This window comes from Lolium rigidum, unplaced genomic scaffold (genome assembly GCF_022539505.1).
Source record: "Lolium rigidum isolate FL_2022 unplaced genomic scaffold, APGP_CSIRO_Lrig_0.1 contig_33551_1, whole genome shotgun sequence".
Taxonomy (NCBI): domain Eukaryota; kingdom Viridiplantae; phylum Streptophyta; class Magnoliopsida; order Poales; family Poaceae; genus Lolium; species Lolium rigidum.
Genome location: NW_025900238.1, coordinates 59,728 through 67,529, shown reverse-complemented (window position 1 = coordinate 67,529; position 7,802 = coordinate 59,728). Strand labels below are relative to the sequence as shown.

Here is a 7,802-nt window from a genome sequence, read left to right as displayed (position 1 = left end):
ATTGAGGTAGGCAAATATCTGCCATAGGTGGCCAAAAACTTAAGGTAACGGTGCAAGGATAGAGAGGTGGGACGATGTTGATAAGCAAACAAGGAGACCTTTGTGACGCAACGCTTCACGTGAATTAGAAGGGAGAGAAATCAAGCGAGAGACTGGTTCAGGGACCCAAGGGTTTCGTTTTTTTTGCATTGTGACGTTTGGTTTAACATCTCAGGTAGTTTGGGCTTGGTCTGGTTCTAAACCAATTTGGTTGGTTCCCTATTTTTTCTTTCCACGCCAGTAATTTGCTCAACTCAACTGCAAAGGGATGAAAAGTGAACTATTATTAGAGTTCAAGGTTCATTCTAGACTAAAAATAAATTTTGGGACTGAAAGTGAACTTTCCCAAGAGTTCAAGGATGAGAATTGGACTTTCTTCTTTAGCTAGCGATAATCCAATTTTACAATGGTTGTAGCACGGAGCTAAATTTGGCATACATCCATTTTTAGTTGTATGTTGACAAATTGCCCATGTCATTTAGATTATATATTTATCTACAACCGAAATGAAGATTGGTAGATGCCAAAATTTTGCTTAAATCTAAAGGTATAATTGATGCCCCCCATAGGGGGCTTCACAGCGGTTAATGATTGTGGGCCGTCAGATCTTTACTGTGCTTGGCTAACATTCGATCTCAGCCGTCCGTGTCTACAAGCAGCGCACTAGGGAAAGACATGTACTGGCCGTTATCTACCCGCATGTGGTTGCGTTTGGGTCCTACGGTTCGGCGGGTCCACATGTCAGTCTCTAAAACTCGTTTCGGGGGTGGCCAGCTAGTGTGCAAAATATCTTCACCGCGCCTGAAACCCTACCTCACCCAATCGCCCCCATCTCCTCCCCAATCCCCTCTCGTTTCCACGCTCTATCTCCAACCGAGAAGAACAGGGCAGCGGCGGCGGCGCCGACCAAGCGCTCGGGCGGCGGAGCCGAGCGCGTGCCTGAAGACGGCGGCGGCGAAGGCGCGCCTGGCCGAGCGCGCGCTTGGGCCACGACGGCAAGCACGAGCACGCGCCTGAGCGACGGCAGCGACTGCGGCCGCGCGCGCCTGGAGACGGCAGCGGCGAAGGCGCGCCGGCGGCGGCGAGCGCGCGCCTGGAAACGGCGGTGGCAAGCGTGTGTCTGCGCGACGGCAGCGACTGCGGCAGCGACGGCGAGCGCGCGACTGGAGATAGAGCGCGCGTGGTTGGTCGGACGAGCACGACCGCGTGCGCGGGGGAGAGGGATATGAGTTCATCTGCCCCGTCGCTAACAGCCTACAACTGACCATCCTCAGGCCGGCGAAATAATCATCCTCCAAGGGCCGGCGAAATGGTAATTTTGCCTTCTGATTTGCGTCGGCTCTACCGCTTTGAGTAATGCGCAGTGCGGTGCAGCGGTGGCAAGCGCGCCATTCCGACAGGTTCCCCTTGTTCAATTTATTTTATCTGAATCATGGTCGTTGTTCAATTCCGATATGAGTTCATCTGCCCCGTCGCTAACAGCCTACAAGGATCTGGTAGAATTGTCTGGCATTGCGTTGGATATTCCAGCTCCCTGATTGGGGCAACTGATTTCGAGTCCAGGCACATCCAATTATGTTTATCCTTCGTCTATGCAGCATGATTGCAATATTTCGGCATTAGTCTAAATAAATGCAAATGTATTTTCGTCAGAGGCTCCCATAGATGATAGCAAGCATAACTGAGATAAGTTAATTTCTACCTTTCAGGGGACGAAAGTTAATATTATAGTAGGCTCACATGTATGGGCTGAAGATGCTGACATTGCCTGGGTTGATGGAGAGGTCGTTAAGATCAATGGCGAAGAGGCCGAGATCCAAGCAACCAATGGGAAAAAGGAAAGTTGCGTTGAACAATTCTGCTCCTTTTTTTTATATAGGAATTCATTCTGATATAATACTGCTACTTATATGTAAGTGTCACAATTTTAGATCATTGCAAATTTGTCGAAATTATATCCTAAAGATATGGAAGCAGCTACCGGTGGAGTTGATGACATGACCAAGCTCTCCTATCTCCATGAGCCAGGAGTTTTGCAGAATCTGGCGATCAGGTATGAACTTAATGAAATCTATGTATGTTTGCTGTGGTTATGTCAGCCATACTATCTGGGTTTAAAGTTTGAAACTCACTTGATGTTTTGTATGGCTGATATGTCTTCATTTGGGCAGACATACACTGGAAATATTCTCATTGCTGTCAATCCTTTCCAAAGGTTGCCGCATTTATATGACCCACATATGATGCAACAGTATAAGGGGCACCATTTGGAGAGTTAAGTCCACATGTTTTCGCTGTCGAAGGTGTCGCATACAGGTACGCAAACATAACCAAAATCAGACCTTGGTTCCATCGATACACCGCTCGCAGGTACCCTCGAATCCTCTCTCCCTTCCCGATCTACGTACTCACCTCCCCTCTTTTGATTCCATACATATGACTTCTCTTTCTTCTCTCTGCAGATTCTTTCAATATATGCTTATGAGGTGTTTGATGGAACTACAACCAGGTGTTCATTCTCAGTAATTTGTATTTTTCTAATTTTTTTGTCACGTCAAAAATAACAAGTTCAGAGCGTCTAGCTTCCATGTTCTGTATTGAGGGAGACCATGAAGTTTCTAATCCATATTTATTCATGGATTTCTATTTATCTCTATAAAACAAGGAGGTGCATCATCTTTTATTATCTATCTTCTTAGCTTTCTTCATTCTTTAGTGCCATATATCTCATCTGGAACAAAATGCAGGACAATGAAGATGGTGTTGTGTTGCTTTGTACATGTGAGCAACATATTGCAGAAATGTTTTCTGCACGCGAGGATATGGCCCATTTATACAATCAAGCATCAATGGTTACAAGAGAATGGTAAGGTTTTAGCTTCTGGTAGGAAAATCTCTTTTTTCATCTGCCTCACATGTCCATTGGTATCGTGCACCCACCATTCTTGCGCAAACTTATGTTAGCAACAACTTTCCATGTTTGTTTTGTAGGATGTTGCCATTTCCGCTCTTGGTTTTGGTCCTCTTATGTAAGGCTTCGGTGGCAGTCTTTTGTTTCCCTTTTAATTAGAATATTTAATATGTATGATGTCCAACATGAACCACTGAAAATGTACTGGTTTTTTCCTCGCATCACATCATGGTAAAATATTTGAAGTTTCTTTTCATGGTTGAAGCATAGCTTGAATCTGCTAGACCATTGCAGTTTTATAAGGGAAAGGATTTCTATTACAAAATATTAATTCTTGAGTTACAAGTGTATATCATTTCCTAAGACTGAATTTTTTATATGTTTTTGGGTCCTGGAAATTGATTGATTGAGCTTCCTGTAATTTTGCATTTGTTGCAGTCTCCCAGTACTAATTAGCTACTATAAAATTATATTGCTCATAATAAGAAGAAAAATATCCGAACCTTCTATTTGTTAGGGCTGATTTTAAAACTTAGATAAGATGTCTACACCCCAATATATACAAAGAACAATTCACGCTACATGGGAGCTCTAATGTTTTGCAGCCACTTATTATTTCTTCTTTGAGATTTGTTTAATTCTAATAATTTATTTGGTAGGGCTGTACAAGAGTTGTCTGGTATGCATAGCTGCACTAATTCTTGACAAGCCAAGTTAGTTATTCTGTTGTTTTCCCCATCTGATGGATTAATACTGGAAAAATCATGCCCCATTTGACTGATCTGAAGCATCTGCAGATCCATGAATATGCCTTCCTTGCTTTTACTGCTCGTGTAAGTATTTGTGCTTCTGTATCTGAATAGCGCTGTCTATGTTTCAGAATTATCTTGCAAAATATGGTAGGTACGATGGCAGGGTTTCGATTTGAGTTTCTCTAAATTTGAAATGCTAGGAATAATATTGTACCAACAGCTTTCTTCTCGGAATTACTTTGTATTATTCTTTACGAAAAGAGTTCACGAAATAGGTTAAAGAATGGACGTTACGACTTCAGTGGCTTTCTTTGCTGTAATTAGTTTGAATTATTTTTTATGGATAGAGTTCAGGAAATAGGTTAATGATAGTCTTCCCTTGGCATGAACCAATCAAGATGGTAGTTAAAAGTTAAAAGAGTGTCCAGATAAATAAAAGGGCCTTCTTGTATGAATTAGTTGGTCTTTTGATGAGAGGTTTATGAATGTGATGCCTACTAGAATTGTAAAAGAGACATGATAAAGGCTTCACAGTTCACTGGTATTTCTTTCTGTTACACTCAAGTGAAATCTGACATGGGACTATTATTCTTGGTTGAAGGCGCTATTTTTGGTTGACAATTATTTTTCGTCCGGATGAACTAGGTTCTGAGCAGCGTGTACTAGAAAGCATGATCTGGGTTTAATGTATTGTCTACTCTGTGTAAGAAATTTAACTTGATGAATATGAGTGATGTCTTTTTCTTGCTTATATATGTTTGTTTTTTAATACAACACTATTACCATAAGAAGGTAGCCTCATTAATATTGTCATTTATGTGAAACAAATCTACATGTATTGTGGTAGGAGTATAAAAGAGAGACATATGTTCACCTCACCATGCTCTCTAGACGGAATCATCACAAAGATTGCAGAAGCTGATAGGACACTCGGGTTGGATCTATTTTGGTTAGAGGACAAATGATACAAGCATATCAGATATAGTCTCCCATGATACATGTTAATTCGATTTTCCTTTTTATGATGGATTCCGGGGCTGAATTACCGCTGAGTGGTTAGTGATGGGGTTGGTTTTCTTGATGTTATGCCTTTTTGTTTGGTACAAATTTAGTTCCGAAATGCTAATTGGTTATAAACTAAATCATTGTTTCCTCATCATAAAGGAACAACATTTTGGTTCTCCGTGCAATCCAGCGATTGCTCTTTAGGCTTATTGAGAAGAGTTGAGGCCTATTGCCATGCTGCCCAAGATTACAGACCAAGATACCGGTATAGGCTACACAGAGCAGTTTTTGCCCTCTACCCTTAACTTGACCTAAAATTTGTGAACTAATCCATGGGGAGTACTTGAGAAAAATCTATATTCAAATTAGTGAAGCACCAATATGGATTGTAATTGTTTACTGTATGAGTAGCATTTTGCTAAGTAGTATTTGGCAATTGCCTAAAATTATCTTTAGTTTGTATTGTTAGTTCATGGAACTTTGCGGCAAGCTAATTCTGTCCCACCATGGAAGCTCACTTCCATGAGGAAATTGTTTGATATTCAATGATGTGCCCTTTCCCAAAAACCTTAATCGTGAATCTAGAAAATAACCTTAATTGGTGTTCCTCCACACAGTTGTAAACTAAGCGGTATGATTGGATGGTATTTGATGTTGAATGCTACTCCAAAGAAAGGCATCTCATATGTTTGGAGGAGTATTTTCTCAAAGGCCTGAATTTTCTGAAAATAGGATTCATCTGCCGAGTGGGCAATGGTGAAAACATAAGCGTCTGATCAGATCCATCGATTCCTAGAGGGAGCACACTCAAAATCAAGGCATGTGAATCCGTTGGCTAGAAGATGAGATGTGGAGCTTTCCTGACAACACTTTGGCCTGAAGATGCTGATATTATTCTCAAGATTCATGTCCAAGAAGACACAGGTGAGTTCCTGTCATGCCATCATGATAAAAGAAGTGTTAATTCATGGTAAACCAGCTTATAAAGTGGCAGAAAAAGAATCATCTTCAGGACTAACCTCTACTTCTAATGCAGAGGAAAAGAAATCTTGCTTTTACTGGAAAAAGCTATGACGCTCTCTCTCTTTCCCAATAAGGTGTTCAGCCTACCCCTAAGAATGAAGCTTTTCAGGAAAGAAAGGTATTCATATTTATACTAGATGCCTGTTTTGCTATAAATTTGATGAGGATGGATGCCACATATTCTTTAAGTGTAAAAAAGAAAAAACTGTGAAACGCCTCTCTTCTTGGACATGACAGACTTAGTTTAATATCCTGCTCTGACTCAAAAAAGTTGTCAGGGGAATTTTTAAACTGAAATAGGAGTTTCTAATGTTTTGCCCTATCTTATGATTGTTTCTGGTGGCAGTAGAAATAAGGTAAAACAAATTGTGAATTTATAGGGCTGCAATGTCACCGTCATTTGAATCATACACAACAATAGTTTGTTTTGTTATATCACATGATTATTTTTTCCTTCTGAGAGGTCTCATATTAAAAGTTTTCTTTTCAAATATAATGCAAGTAAATCCTTTGGAAAAACTCAATCTGACAACAAAAAATAAACATAGAGAATTTACCATGGGATTTCAATGCTCTCGGTGCGCTGAAGAATTATGCCGTATATCAGTATATAGAATTATCAGAACTGTTACTGATTTTGTTTCCTTTACAGGAATGCTGGCATGATGCAAAAATAAAATAGCTCACACACCAAGCACGCAAGTGTTGTTTCAGTATTAACATATTTCAGATCTCACCATAACTTCTTCCCAGCTCATGTGTGTCTTTTAAAGCAATATCGCCAAAATTCATTGAACCAATTGGATAATTCTATTACTGTAGTACCAGTCTGCACTCCCCATTGCTAAATTCGCATAGTAGAAACCTTTGGCACGTTGTGTTTTGTCATCAATCCAAGAAAAAAGGCCCCGATGTCTAAGATTCTGTACTGTCATTTAAATTATATACTTCGTGAAGTTTAGCTGATCAGGATTATGAATGGCATGCTTTAATGAAATTGTTCATTCTGTTGTAACTAATTGTACACACATTTATTGCATCATGAATAAAGTCTATTTTCTGATATATAGCTTTGTTATGTTTGGTTTTAAATCATGCATTGTTCCACGATAACTTTGAATTATGAAAAGGTCTGGACATAGCTTTGCTTAGTTTGGGTTAAGTGGTCTCTAAAATCCTAGCCTGCTGTTGCAACCTAACAAACTGGTATGAGGAATGCATATATCAACCAACATTGTTTCAGTCTATTTGATAGATACTTCGTCACAGTTTCACCATGTATCAAGTGGTTAAGAACAAGTGGTGTGGCCTGTAGCCAAAGTTCCAGAAGTACTATTCTTAATACTTGGATTGGATAGTAATTGGATTGGATGGAAAATCGGCATGGTGGCCAAAATCTGCTTGCTACCGCGACCTGGAATGGCAAATATGCTCTGCGGACAATCTAGCAATCGGCCCTACTTCCTTGAGAGGTCACGGACTGATACTGATTCAGCTGGCTGGCAAGACAACCATTACCTTCTCATCTAACCTGCTACCTCTCCAAGCTTCTAGCACTGCAGAACAAGCAACTTTGTTAGCCGGCAGCTCACCACATATTGTATAAGCAATGTGATCATCAGTGCATCATCGGTTATTGGCCTCCACAATGTCATTCAGCATAGAGAAATAAAAATAAGCATTTATTTCCTTTATTTCTGAATTTTTCAGTCACCACATATTTCTGAATTTTGCATTCACCAAGGAAAGTCTGTCAACTCTGAAGCTACCTGCTGCAACTATGGTCAGCTTCTAAGCAACATATTGTGGTCTCTGCTCATCACATGCTACCACCTCCAGGATGTTGCGGCCACCTACACTGATCTTTGTCCTAGGCTGCGGATGCAACGAACAACATACATGATACATGGATCTCAGTTTGAGAGAGCCAAGTCACTAGGATATGCTGGTCTTTTCCAGCGTATGTAGATTGTTTGTGGTGGTGTAGCGGGATTCTTTCGGTGAAATGTAGTGGTCCTGGACATCATTGCAGTCGTCGAGGACTCTGATGCAGCCGATAATTTCGGCTTGAG

General features: G+C 40.6%; 1 long non-coding RNA gene across 7 annotated transcripts; it reads left to right on the top strand.

The window, feature by feature from the left end:
* Positions 1 to 1,227: 1,227 nt before the first annotated feature.
* Positions 1,228 to 6,795, top strand: LOC124681082. 7 transcript variants are annotated; one of them, XR_006995704.1, is made up of 10 exons: positions 1,228 to 1,351; positions 1,749 to 2,092; positions 2,211 to 2,409; positions 2,502 to 2,548; positions 2,787 to 2,905; positions 3,031 to 3,068; positions 3,610 to 3,663; positions 3,748 to 5,631; positions 5,744 to 5,848; positions 6,383 to 6,795. It is a non-coding gene; the product is annotated as an uncharacterized LOC124681082 (long non-coding RNA). The 7 variants fall into 7 exon arrangements; XR_006995700.1 differs by having other exon boundaries at positions 3,610 to 5,631; XR_006995703.1 differs by having other exon boundaries at positions 3,031 to 3,783; positions 5,440 to 5,631.
* Positions 6,796 to 7,802: the final 1,007 nt, after the last annotated feature.